The following is a 14717-nucleotide window of genomic DNA, read 5'->3' on the forward strand; positions in this document are numbered from 1 at the left end:
CTGCTACTCGGGAGGCTGAGGCAGAAGAATGGTGTGAACCCGGGAGGCGGAGCTTGCAGTGAGCCGAGATGGCACCACTGCACTCCAGCCTGGGTGACAGAGGGAGACAAAAAAAAAAAAAAAAAAAAAAAAAAAAAGAAAAAGAAAAAGAAAACAATTATAGTTCCCTGAGACTTAAACAACTGCCTTACAGTGTCTTTCTGTTGGTTCGTTTTTAAGCAAATGCCTTCCCTCTTCACTGGTACTCTATGGGGGATTCTTTGTCCAGAGATATTTCATAACATGTATTGAATACTTTGTGCTAGGAAAAGGTTGCAAAGAAAAGGATACTGGTACTCACTGGCTTTGTCTAAGCAACCTACTAAGTTTCTAGCATTGAAGAGGCAAATGGTTAAGTCTCATAAAGACCATGGGTGATGTCTGTCTTGTCCATTTGTTCATTTGAGCACCCTGCCTACTGTCCAATGTAGAGCTAGAATTCAACACCTACTTGCTACATATGTAAATGTGTCTTGAACTCTCCCAATTAAACCCAAGGCATCTTCATTATTATCTCCATTTTATAGAAGAGAGAATCAAGGCTAAGAGAAATAGCTTTCCCCAGGTCACACAGTTAATCAACAACAGAGCTGAGACTTGAACCCATGCAGTCTGATGGTGATGCCTCTTTCTCTCTAGCACTCTTGCCCATCAGAATGTTGCAGCCTGGTGCAGGGGTCGTGCACTCCAAATGCATGACAGATGAGGATGGATGCTACTTATATATTGCCAGAAACTAAATATGATCTTTGTAATACTCTGCAATGAAGGCAAATTTCATCATAAAACTTCTACAGTAAACTTCTGGTTATTTGGCCAAATGTATGCTATTTACTTTTTCCTCCCTGACAAGTGAAGCTACACTAGAGTTACATTTGGGGTTATTTCCTTAAATACTCAATGATGCTTATATTGAAGGAAGTAGATACATGGCGGGGGCGGGAGGGCATGGACCAAGCCTGTAATTTATTTAAAATGCCTTAGGTCACAGACCTCTTTAATAAAACCCATTATTCCTGCTAAGAGACAAGTCCTTTCATCTTCAGACTAGTAGATTTTACTTTTGCAAATCTATCATATCACTGTGAATTACACTGTATTTTAAAAAAGGAAATGCTTCAAGAGAAAGCTAAGGCAATATGCAAAGTCTTTGTATCTAGTCAAAGAGACCTTATAGGTTTTCGTAACAATTTGACAAAACAGGTTGAGAGAACATAAAAACTTCTCAGCACTCTTATTTCATTTCTGATTCTTTTCATTTTTCAAAAATTAGCTGCCAATCTACACATTTTCATGATTATTCCACAGAGTATTGCTGGTGCAAATAACAATGAAAAACAAGATTTAAACAGGAAAGCAGGAATCCAATTTGGCTTTCACACCACCCTCCCCCGACATTTAACTGAGCCACAGAAAACTCCTCCTGCGGTTTGTTCCACTGTGAAACTTTTTGAGGGCAAATCAGCTCAGATGTGCAATTCTGTCCTAGCATTTTTTATTTTTATGGCCAGGAACTGATATGCAAAAGAGGAAGGGTCAAAGGGAACTAAGGAAACCTTTCAAAACACAGTTAAAAACTATGCTGTTTGAATGTTTTCTTAGGAAAGAGGTATTTAATACAGAGGGAAAAGAAACAGAACATTTTAAATGCCACAGCGGAGCTACCTGTTTCAAAGTGAGGTATAAGAAAAGATGGCAGATACTGTATTCAAAAAGTTGTTTTAAAAATAGAGAAAATGGAATTGGAGACAGTCCTTTGTGTTCACGTTTGTTGCTGCAAGAAGCCCAGAGCTGGAGTTCAAGCGGGCTATGACTGACTGTCCTGACGTTACAGACATATTGTATTGTCTCTACCCTCTCATGGGGTGCACGGTTCACACAGAGAGGAGAGGCTTCCTGTCTATATTACTGTACCATCCGCTCTCCAACTACTACTGCTGTTTATTGAGCAGCCATGGGATAAGCATACATAGTCAAAATTGACAGAGGCTTTTACAGGCCCTCTTCTGATTTGGGCCATTGACATCAGCCACTTCCTAGGTAGCTTCCTCAAATATAAATGGCGTTTTACACTTCATCACGTAAGTTAAATTTAGAATCATTTTCTTCTGCCCTCCTACTGGTTTCAGAAGACCCTCATGCATGGCCAGGAGCTGTGCAACAATATGAAGTGCAATGAAAATAGAACCTACAGCTTTAAAAAACACAGAAACTGCCTCCAAAAGAAGGGTCTGCACAGATATGCCTCAGGTCACTTTTTTTTTTTTTTGTAATTTATTATAATAAGATAAAGAGACAGAGGAGCCCAGGAAGAGTTGTGTCCGATTATTTTCAAAGTTTTTTTTCTTCATTTTTTTTTTAAGAGAGATAAACACAAAGTTATAACAGTAAGTTTTTCCCTCAGCAAGGGCACATGGTGTCACAAAGAATGTTTTATCTTGCCTTCTTAGCAGTGAAATTATCTTAACGTACAAGTAAATCATTTCAGGTGGACATTTTAAGACTGAAACTTAACACTGTACATAATAGAGAAATCCACTTGCATACTCATAACATTTCAAACAATGCACCTGTAAAATTGAAATTTCTGCAAAGCCATTTGACTTCTATTAAAATAAGTGCTTGTGTGAGTTTATTTGGCAAGAGCTATATTTTATTTAGTCTCAAAGAAGTAAAATGATTTAGATCTTCACAGGAACATCCCACTGTTTATGAACCCATATGTGTATATTTATTAAAAATAACTTGAAGTCATGATTGATTGATTTGCCCACTGAGGACACATTCCTAGGTACTATAAATTTTCCTCATCTTATTTAGATATAGTATCTACCATCAGCAGGTGGTAAGACAAGATCTACAAAATCTACCTATATATACAGAGAGAACATGCGTTCTAGAGTAAACACATTAGGGGATTCATTGCTGCACATATATCTATTTACCTCTTATTCCTTGCAATATAAAAGGCTGCTTTGGCTTGACCTACATACAATAATGGGTATTTAGTCTTTGCTCCAGAGAGGATGCAAAGGTGCAAACATCCTGATTGCTGTCTTCAAACTTGGGTAGGCCACTTGGTTTCCAGACCAACTGGAAATTTTCCCCAAGGGACTGAATTCTGACCTCCATTTTGTTTAAGACACCCACAAAATTATCAGCTATCATCGAGATGAAATTTTTTTCATAACAACTATAAGAAATTAATCTATGTTGAACTATGCCCACAGTACATAGAATTTGATTCAAAGATCAGGTAGTTTGGTCTCTTAGTAGCTTTACTCTGGAAATTCACCTTGCTCATCACCCCACCTTTGAGGGGTTCCACTGAAGTCAAAATGAGTTGTGTCTCAGAAGGGCAAAGGGAAGAATAAATACATCAATGACTTGGTAACAATAACTGCTACTGACAACAATCAAATAATGACAGAAAAGAACATCATTTGAGAATCTAAGTTGGTGTTTTAGCTGGATCCTGTTAGCAAGAAAGTTCTAGATTCCTATTTTGTTCTGCAATAGGGAGCTCAGCGCTGGCTGTCCTGTAACTCAAATCTGGAAGCATTCTTAAGACCCTCATACCAAAACCATTCATCACATTGTAAGGTCCACGTGAAACGTGGGAATCAGGCCCCACCAGGATAGTTTAGATCCCATTTTGTAGTCCTTTACTTGTGGCCTATGATCTCTTCATGCAAACCCAGGGGGAGGGGGCTCATCAGTAAAACCTCAGAGAGCTTACAACTTCCTCATTTGTGGGGCTACAAAAATGGGCATATCTTTATTTATAACCTGACAGAAAATGCTCCTGTCCATAAGAGAGCAAAATGTGGGAAAATTCATTTTAAACACTGCAGTCAGATTTTTCTGCAGCTCTTAAGTAAGCTGAAATTATTTATTTTTAATGTTTCACTTTACATGTTCCTTTTTAGAAAATTTCATTTCTTTAACAAAGCATTGTCTAATGTTAAAGTGAAAATTCTTTAAGTTCAAGCAAATATATACAACCTCATACTAAAGCGGGAAAACATACTGCAAAAGTACTCACAACTTCCTACCAATTTTTAAAATGATAATTAATTGCCTTATGTTTAACAACCTGAGACAATTAGCAGTATGTTTTTAATTTAATGAAATGGAATACACAATGTATCAATACGTTTTTGCAGTGAATCTCTTTGAATATCAGTTTAATTTTGTGCCCTACGCAAAACTCAGCACAAAGGAGGAGGAAAAGGTCACTTTCTCAGGTTAAAAGTGGGGCTCGCACTAGGGGTTTGCTGGCTCTCTCTAGTTTCCATTAAAAGCACTGGAACACACTTCAGAGTGCCTCAGAAGTAAGCTTACAAAAGGTCAATTCCTCATTCTCATTTCTCCTAAAGACTCGAAATTAAACATTTTTCCCGTTAGGTCTAGGGAAGTATCTTATATGGAATTTCATTTGTTCTAGGTTTGCCAGTGAAAATCTGGTATAACAACAAAAATTTATCAAACACTGATAAATCAATATTCATAGTGGAACTCCTAGCTTCAGAACAGGATTTTAATCTAAACCACATTGTTCATTTTCAAATAGTTTCAAACTAACAGAAAATCCTGTAAAGGTATAGATTTTAGTGTGTGATCTCAAAGTTGGAGTATAAAAATCTACTTCAATATGTGTAAGCCCATTCAAAAACACTTTATGCAGTTCTCAGTGTTTCGACAGTCTGTGCAAAACCCCCACCAATTATAGACAGAAAGAGGGGAGGGGAGGGAAGGGAAGGACAGGAAAGGAAAGGCAAGTGGAGAGAAGGGAAACACAGAGAAGAGAAAGGAAGAAAAAAGGAAGAGAGGAAGACCAGACAGATAAGCCCACATTGGGTCCCCTCTTCTTACTGCATTGCTCTCAACGAACCGAACCTCCTATCCGTTAGAGTTAACTTTTGGTGTGAAATGGCGGGAAGACAGTCAGATTTACTTTAGCAGCGAGATGATTGCAAAAGAAAAATGAATCACTGCACACTTGAGTGAGAAAATATGAAGAAAGCACTTTTCCACTAATTAGGACCCATTTTCAGCCATTCGTTAAGCCGTGGCCCCGCGCCACGAGCTATCAGGAGGTGGAGCATGGGGCCATCCGAAAGCAGAGCGCGCAGACGGAGCATAATGATGCTCTCCATCACCCGAGACAGGTGGCCTGCATAGGGATATGGGGAGCTGCTCTGGGTTCAGGCCACCCACTGTGGAAACACCAGCAGGGAAGAGGGAAGAACACACTGGCTATTCCAATCCATGCAAGTACACAAAGAAACTATGTGGCACTCACCAACCAACCGAGGCCTCACCAAGGCCAAGTGAGAGCTGCCTTTTCCACACAAATCCAGACTTTGAGGACCCAGGGGTGCTCGGAGTTTCCCTCAGACTCAGCCACCTGGGAAGGATCTTGGTGCCTGGCTACAGGGCCTCTGTGTCCTCTTCCTCCTCCAGAAGGTTCCACTGCTGCGTTCACACTCCACCAGGGTGCAGAGAAAGGTGGAACCACTTGCCAAATATGCAAAAAAGGAGGGAAGACCGTTTTCTCTTAGGAAAACACAGACAGGAAGGGAGCCTGTGCTTCCTGTCGTAACCAAAATGAGTTCAGAAATTATGTGGACGTCTGATTTGTCAGGCTTGTGGTGGAAAAGGGTGCTCTTTTAGTCAACAGGAATTGTGAGTTCCCCTAAGGCAGAAATGGCCATGCGAGAAAAGAACTAGGGCCAGGCCTGTTAACAGGCAGCACAAATGGCCTCCACACCTGTGACCTAGGGTTTGCACGATTTTTAACAGTTTATTAACAGGTGGTTGGCTGAAGACTCCTCTGGCATCTACCTATTTATCATAGTCAAACATGAGAGGGAAAAAACATCAACTGAAACAATTTGGCAGTTGCCTGTAGATTAGGCCTCAGTTGCTTTTCCTCCAGGCCCTTCTCAGGAGTAACCACCAAGAAGACACCAAAATGGGCAGGCCCGAACTTCGCCACTTAAAAACCTTCTGCAAACCTTCTTCTGTTTGCTGTTGTATCTCACTTGTAATATGCAGCACTTCATACGGTTTCATAATGTCTTAAAAATATTTGTTGGAATATCACCAAACATTTAAAAACTCAAACTAAAGCTACTAAAGTGATGACACTGACACTTTAAGGACATAACCATATATTCCAGGAGATGTGGAAAGGTAACCTGAGGTATGAAGTCATTTATTAAACTGCAAAGAAATACAAGAAAGCCACGGTCCACACGAAGATACCAGCATGAGTGTTCAGTCAGCACCACAGTAAACATAGTTTTGTTACTGTCGATATCCTTTGGTTTTAGGTGCTCTACGTCCCTAACAAAACCTCATTCCTATCTTGTTCCTCATCTGAATTTTAAGAGTGTGTGTGTGTGTGTGTGTGTGTGTATGAGAGAGAGAGAGGGAGAGACAGTGTGTATAATGCTGATCCTCTGAAACTCTGTTTCTAAGACCTAGATCAAAAATGTACATGTGCCCTTTTTGAGCAAAATAAAACTGATCTGTTTTTAAGATGTGAAATAGATTTATGTTTCTCTGCTTGTAAGCTTCAAAGGATGGGTCACTTGTTTACATCTTGTATTTTCTCCCATAAAATGGAATGATTATTCAGCACAAATATGAAATGGAATAGAGCAGAAGTCTCTGTAATTATGAACGCAAAGACACCAGACAGAGAACAATGTTCACAGCCAGGACAGGAGCTGCAGCAACTCTGCTGCTAGAAGCAGGCGTCACAGTACCCCAGAGTGCTTGTCAGTCTCAGAAACAGAGGCATCGGAAGACAAGCGTTTTCAGAGAACACAAAAAGGTCGTGGTTTACCTTCTGTAAGCTGGAGTGGAGCCACTTACATCAATCTCCCTTAGAATATGACAAGAACCAACACTTCTTTCATAGTGAAATTATTTCACAATTCCAATAGAAGAGGAAAAAAATGCCACAAAACAGTGCTATCCTTGATGAATTCTTAGTTAACTGCAGTTACATTACATTAATACGTACAATTATGCAACACTCAAAAAACGTTATTTGTGTCTAAAATTCACCATTATATAACATAGGGAAATCCATCTTGTTTTAGTAAAAGTTTAAAAATAAAGGGGGCCTTTAATACTCATTTCAGGTCTGTTTGATGTTAAAACTCTTCCACGCTGCCCCACGCCTCTCACTCCACTCTGTGTGCATGCTCTGTGTGTGTGTATATGTACATGGTATTTCTTTATTTCATGTATCTGTTAAGATAGGCATAATCTTGAAGTGCGTGTATACATATATTAATATAGAGAGTTCTTTCCTATTTCAAAATTTTTGACATTTATATTGAAAATATGCTACATTAACCACACATGAAACACATACATCCAAATCAAGAACAAAAAATGTATCCAAACCAAAGAACCACTGTTCTCAAACTCTAAGTCTCTAGTCAAACAAGGAAGACAGTGGTCTGCAGTACAACAGGGCTTTAGACCTCTTAGCCAATCAATATATTCACTACAATCTTAGTTTTTCGACAAAGGATATGGCTACAAACGGCCACAGCTGATCTTCTCTTTAGGAGTCTGTGTAAAACTCTTCAAAAGGGTCAAACCTAACACATCCACACTTTTATCTGCAGCCCTTGTGGTCTCCTGGAGACCCTGAGGGTGGGTGATTATTGCTATGATGTTTCTGCAGTAGGGGAGTGCGTAGTTTTCCAAGAGGTAGCACTCTAATTAGAACACTGATGAATTAAACAAGTACTGGAGAGTTTCTAAACTCCTTCCTTCAACTCTCACCATGAAACAAAAGGGGAAGAAAACATGACCATTGAGTTCAATAAAATGTTCTGGTCATCAGCTCTGATTGACTGTGAGACTCAGAAGCACAATTTTTTTTCATGTAAAAAAGGTATGAGATATGTTCATGGTGAAATTTGAAATCAGATACATTCTATCAAGCAAGAATAATGTAGTATTTTTAATGTGACATCATTATTTGTATGTGTACACAGTATTTCTTTAACGTGTTCTGCGTTTTACAGCGTAAGAAGGTGAATCTTCTTGTCATGAATATTTGCCTCGTGTACATTTTAAGCCGCAGCCCAATTTGATCTGATTTGTCACAGAAATTGACACATTCTAATATAAATAATACAAAATTGTTACTTTTTAGAACTCCACATAAAAGATGAGTACAATAAACCTCATTGAACAAACATCTTCAAACAAAGAAATAAACTCAAGAGGACCCAGGACATTTTTATGTGGGTTTCTCCCCCCACTCAGCTCATAACCAAACTGAACCTGGCCTTAAAATCATTTGAATTTCTATGAAAGTTTAAACATCATACGCAGTATTTTCAACTTCCATAAATTTTCCTCTTTTAACAGAAGTTGATGGGACTAGTAAGGAGACATTTCCTCAACACCATTTTGTCTCGAAGTTTAAAACAAGGTATCTCAAAGCTGAAATATACTGCCTGCGGTGCAGTGGGAAATTGTGAGTGGGTAACCTAAGCAGAGCGCGCCGCATTGAAATTCAGTCTGGGTGGGCTGCAGTCCCTAGAGAGAGGGAAGCTGCATTTGAAAACTGTGCCTGGTTAGACCCTATGGAATCGCTACGGGTTTCGGTCATTAGATGCCATACTCTGTGCCTCCAAATTAGTAGGAAAAACAAGCCTTCACGAGGTTGCTTAGGCATCAGCAGCGATGCTTGACAAATATTTAAAATACATTTCAAACATAACCGCAAGTAACCTGATGCCTTAATATTACTAAGGGTTTTCCTGAGAAGATTTGGTGACTTGAGCGCCAAACCTGCGGTCAGCAAAAGGACTAACTTTTCGAAGCCGGGATAATTCCTCTCTTGTAGAAATCAAGTTCTGACTCGATCTCATCATATTTATAGTATAAAAAGAAAGCTCTCGGCTCAAATACAAGGAAAACTCTTTACACACGACTTTATAAAGGCTGACTTCTGTGGGTATATGTAGGTCTATATAAATTTCAACATGGCTGGGAGCTAGAACTCCTCTCCTGGTGACAGTGGGGCTGCTCAGAAGTGTCCCATGCCGGCCTGGTCCTGCACCTGCTGGCACAGTGCAGAGCGGCAGACGCTTGACAGAAGTCAATGCTCTCACTGTCCTCAGAAAGGAGAGGCGGACCGGAGCGACACCAGGGATTACCAATCTTACCGCCTTTCTTTACTTTTTTTTTTTTTTTTAAATTCACCGGTTACCCCAAGTTTTCCTATTGAAATTCAATTTGAAAACACTCACGTGGATTTGTGCGTCGCGCTTTGGGGCCAAGACTGATCTTCGGGTGCGAAGAGCAACCTCGGAGCCGGGGCTCCCTCTGCCCTACCGGGCTTGCCCGCCTCGCCGCGGCCGAGCGTCCCGCCCAGGCTGGGCTGCGCTGCGCGGGGACCCAGGGGGGTCGCCGCAGTCACCGCCCCGGGCGCGGGCCGCGCAGGCACTTGTTAGAGTGTCCTGCTAACTTGGCCGCGGAGCTCTTCCCAGCTTTCTTTCACAATGACTTCCTGAAGTTGCTCACTCGCATTGTTCCCCATTTCTCCGCCACACTCCCCGCCCCCAGCCGGCTCAGACCCGGCTTTCGCGCTCCCGGTCGACCGGCTGCCCCGCGTGCACAGCGCCGCCCGCGGGCCGCGTACCTGGCCCCCTCCGCGTCGGCCGCCCCCGCCGCGCCCTCGCGTTGCCACCTGCTGCCGCCCAGAGCGGCGGGTGGCCGGAGCGCGCGCCCTGCCGCCCCGTAAACTTTGGGGTGACCCACGCTAGCGGTCCCCTCTCCACTTGCCCCGCAGCCGGCTTGGCCCTGCGCGCAAGTCTCGGCCGCCTCCCCGCTCGCTGCTCCGGTACACGGAGCGGGGCACGCAGAGGGGCGCAGAGCGGGACACGGAGAGGGCGCGTCGTCCCGTCCCCCCGGCGTCGCCGAGTCCCCCGGCTCGCGCGGCGCCGGTTTCAGCCGCAACTCTGGGCCAGCGGAGCCGCGCACGAAAACTTTGCAACAGCGCCGGGCTCCGGCTCAGCCTCCAAAAGGCCGCCCGGGCGGCGGCGGGCGCGGGCCGTACCTGCTGGCGCCGCCGCCGGCTGCAGCCCGCTCGCCCGCGCCGGGCCCGCTCGGCGCGCCGCCGCCACCCCCGCGCGCACCGCGCCCGGGCCCTCCCCTTGCCGCCGCGCTTCCTCATTCCAGCGCAGCATCGCGCCGCGGCCCCGCACGGGATGCGGCCGCCGGCGGTGTGCCCGGGGGCCGGGCAGCCCAGCTCGGCCACCGGGCTGGGGGACCCGCGCGTTACTCGTGGGGGGGAGGGCGGCGCGGACGACACGTGCGGACCCCCAGGAAAGGGAGGGGGACGCGCGCCGCTGGGCCCGCCACCCTGCACCCCGGGCCGCTAGTCGGTCGGGGCACCCGCACGCTCGCCCAGCTGGCGAGACTCGAGGGACTCGGGACACCGTAAAGCACTTTCCCCAGTGTCTGGGAGCGCCCGCTGTACGCTCAGCTTCACGTCCCTGGAACTGGGGCCCCTTGGCTCCCGGGTTCGGGCTCCGGCCCCAGGATGCGAGTGCCCACCCGAGGGGGTGGGAAAAGTTGATCCTCCGCAAGGGAGGGGAAGGTGCAATTCATTTTCCCAGACAACCAATGGAATACCTCTCGTCTCTCTTCCCTCCCACCTGCTCACGGCAGAAGTTAGGATGGCGCCTTCCATGTTGGCCTGGGTGCACACGCAAGTGCGTGCGGAAGGGTGGCTGCAGGCGGAGGTGACAGCGAAGCAATCCCTTAGCCCGCTCGACGGCTCTTTGCGTCTCAGACCTCTCCCTGGCGTGTAAGACACCGTGTGTCTTCGTAAAACGGGAATGCCACCTCTGACAGCGCACCCCTTCGCCCTACGGGGAGCCCCTCATTCTGATTAGCCGGGCTCCACCCGAGCAGGAGCCAGCAGTGTGTTCAGCTTGAGCAGGAGAGAAAAAGTCATGAATTCCACACATGCAGCCTGGGCTCCCGCCAGGCGCTAGGGGAGGGGACCCAGAGGAGTGAGATGCGCCTCCTGCCCTTCCAGACTTGTAGGAGCCACCAGGAAGGCACAGAATAAAATTCTCGGGCACCCCTGTGAGGAGGAGCGCCCTGTGAAGAGGGCCGAGGCTGTGCCCCTGCTTGGGCGCGGTGGTTCGGGAAGGCGTGAAGATCAACAGGGAGAGCGATGAAAGACCAAGGGAGCCTCCTCAGGGTAGGACATGCAGGCGAAGAGGGCACAGGCCTTCCAGGTGGAGGGCACAGCTGGGCAAGGGAATAAGCAGAAAATGTCCCTTCAGGGCAGTCGAGCGTGGCTGGTGACCATCGCCACCGGGGAAGGTCCTGGCCTGGCCCAGGAGGCCTCCAGGTCGGGGACCGGGGCACACCAGAGACAGGATCTGCCTCTGCTGCCCCTGGGAGGAGGCCCTTCTACCCGTGAATCACAAACAGTGTCTGTCCACATTCTTCCTGGGCGCATATGCAGCTCTTACTACAGTACTCAGTGTGTCCTGAAGGGCATTCCGCTGGGCAAGCCTGAGCCAGTTAACTCACTGCTACAGCCGGGAGAAGGGGAAGGTAGTGAAAGGTGCATTGATTTACCTTCTAGTCCTCTCCTCCACTGCGTGACCTTGGGCAGGTTATCCAAACCCCTGAGTGTCATCTTCCTTGTCTGTAAAAAGAATACATGCCACGAATCCTAAAGAGTCTTTACCTGGATTAAATGAGGCAATAAACATAAGGTACAAGGCCCAGAGGGAGGCCAGCAATGTAAAGGGGACACTGAAACCTCTTTTTCTTGGATGCAGAAGTACCTTTAGCTCCTGGTATGTCTCTCTAAACCTGTGCCTTGGTCCTCAGGAGTGGACCAGTGGACCAAAACATAGGCATCTCACCAAGATGTAGCCCACTGAGGCTGGAGCAGGTGGGGTTAAGAGCCCAGATAGTTAGGGCTTATGAATCTGACTGAGGTCCTTATTCTCTGGAAGCCTGAGTTTCCCCATCTGTAAATTGGTGATAATATGACCTTCCTGATGTGGTTGTTTGTGGGTTAAGTAGATCACATATGGAAGACCTTGCCACATGCCTGACAGAGAGGAGTACTCTCCAAGTAGGAACTGTTGTTCCCTGCTAACCCAACCAATGTCCCAATGAGATGAGGAGTGCTCTGTGAAGAGTCAGGCTCCTTGGCTGGGTACAGTGACTCACACCTGCGTTTGGAGCCCAAGGTGGGAAGATGACTTCAAGCCAAGAGTTCCAGACCAGCCTGGGCAACAAAGCAAGACCCTGTTTGTATAAAAAAATTTTAAACTTTAAAAATCGAACCCCATTTGTATTAAAAATTTAAAAATTAGGTGCCATGGTATGCACCTGCAGTCCCAACAACCTACTTAGGAGGCTGAAGCAGGAGGATCCCTTGAGCCCAGAAGTTTGAGGCTGCAGTGAGCCATGATTGGCACCAGTGCAATCAATCCAGCTTGGGCGACAGAGCAAGACCCTATCACAAAACAAAAATAAAACAAAACAGCAGTCAGGCTGAAGTTACCATGCCTTACCCTTGCCCCCAAGTGGGTGGAGTTGAAGGAAGTCAAGTTTACATTATTGTAACCTGGGGTCTGTGGATAGACTCAAAGGGACCAGAGAGGTGATATTAATCAAATGTTCAAACCCTTAGGGACAACAGTAAAGTGCACAATGGATGGGAAAGCATATAGGGAGAAATTGAAACATGTAAAACTTTTTTTTTTCATTTTATGTCTAAAGCCATTTTATTTTGTTTATATATTAATTCATATATTGCCCTCTTCACAATGTTAAAGTGTTAAATAAAACACTGTTTAATTTATTCAGACAATAATTGCTAAATCACCAATTTTTCTTCTTTTGAGGCTGTATTATTGAAAGAATAGAGACCACCTATAGGATTAATCAGAGGCTACTTATTCAGAGCTCACTATAGAAAAAGAGGCAGCTAGACACTTTTGTCCAGGTAGAACCTGGATGGGATTTTCAAAAGAGAGTGAGTTTTTTTACTTTCAAAGGAAAGTAAAAGGATGATTGAGGTGATATGATATGGTTAATACTTTTGTTTCTTACTAACTGTGTTTGGCAAGTTGTTTAAAGTCTGAGCTTCAGTTTCTCATCTGCAGAGCATATCTACTTCACAATGGTCTTGATAGAATTATGTAAAATAAAATGAAATAATGTATGGAAGTTGTTATCATAATTCTATTTTTCTTCAATAAAAAAATCTGTTAACAGTAATGAAAAGTACATGTTTCCCCTGATGGTTGGAAAACATCAAGAATATTTTTAAATAACAGCAAAAGTTTTTTTTTTTTTTTGCTAAAAATAAAATTTTATCTTATTTATATATTAATTTGTATCTTTGTATAATGTTAACCTAAGAGAACTCGTTTAGTTTCATCTGAAAATGAACAGGAGCAGGAGAAGAAAGACCCAGGACTTGGATGAAACTTGCAACAAAGACACTGCTTCTTTGGTTTCTTTTTCCCAATTTTCATGACTTCCAGCTTCTGCCTCTGCTGTTTTTGAAAACTAATGATCAAGAGGTCCTCGATCCTTTTTCTTGGGCTCCCTCGTTGGTTTGGCTGTTTCTAAGCATAGTCCACTGGCTCCTGCCTGCTACTGGAGGTGAAGGAGCAGGATGCAGAGGAGAGGCAGGGGGCTGGTGCAGAACTAGGACTGTCCTGCTGGCAGTGCCTGGGTAGGAAGCACCTGGTGAACCGGGCAAGACACTCCTCTGGGTGCTCGGTTTCCTGAAACATCTGTAAGGCCCTGTCTTGGCACCTCAGTGGCTCCTGGTTCTGCAGGAACCACAGAAATCCTTTAGCCCTACTGACCATTCACATCTCTGCCTATAGGTGTCGAATCAAGGATGGGCTGCACCTGACATATGAATTCTCCCCACTTCTTGATAATACTTTCACTTTATTCCCTTTGAAATTTGTAAGAGAAATACACCTAGGTTCTCAAAAGCAACAAATTTCTATCAATATCATTTGGTTAGAAGAGACTAAAAAACACACTGTGTCAGATATAGTGATTTGGAGGAGATAGATAGGTTTATACAAAAAAAAACTTTCGGATGAAAAGTTTCTGAAGATGTTTTTGATTAGTAATAAAATATAATACATTAATCTGACCTGAACAGATCAGAACAAAGAAAAACAGAGCTGTGTGTCACTCCCAGTTGATTCTTTGAATAGGAACAGGATTGGAGCAGGATTTCTGGAAGCATAAACACTCTGGTGGCATGTATTCATTTATTCATTTAGAAAGCCTATATTTATTGAGAGTGTACCATCACAGGTGGCTCTTGAGATGCAGGTAGTCACAAGAAAGCAGAAGGGAAGATTTGTCCCTTAAGGAGCTCACAATCCAGCAAAGTCGGTGGACAATTAATAGTTCCATTCTGATGCAAAATGTGTCATGATAAATTCTGACATGAGCCTTATGGAACACAAAGGATAGCACTAAACAGTTGCCGGAGCTCGGGGAGGCTTCATGGACACAAGGAGGGAGGTGGTGAGGAGAGATCATAAAGGAGGTTTGAGCAAATGCTTTTCTGCTCCACACTTGGCTGGCAAGGGAGCTTAGAAAAATCCCTCTCAAAA

At 44.4% G+C, this 14717-nt stretch overlaps 1 protein-coding gene across 50 annotated transcripts in view; it reads right to left on the reverse strand.

The window, feature by feature from the left end:
- The window catches only part of IKZF1 (IKAROS family zinc finger 1), a 100685-nt gene extending 90456 nt beyond the window's left edge, over positions 1-10229 (reverse strand). For 19 of the 50 annotated variants that reach the window (XM_077996774.1, XM_077996769.1, XM_077996766.1 and 16 more), the window contains exon 1: positions 9725-10229. The gene's annotated coding sequence lies outside the window, so the exon portion shown is untranslated. Of the gene's footprint in view, positions 1-5344; positions 5560-9332 lie in introns of all 50 variants that reach the window. The other 31 variants (XM_077996775.1, XM_077996770.1, XM_077996767.1 and 28 more) reach the window with 3 other exon arrangements.
- Positions 10230-14717: the final 4488 nt, after the last annotated feature.

The sequence above is a fragment of the Macaca mulatta genome, chromosome 3 (genome assembly GCF_049350105.2).
Source record: "Macaca mulatta isolate MMU2019108-1 chromosome 3, T2T-MMU8v2.0, whole genome shotgun sequence".
NCBI classification, from domain to species: Eukaryota; Metazoa; Chordata; class Mammalia; order Primates; family Cercopithecidae; genus Macaca; species Macaca mulatta.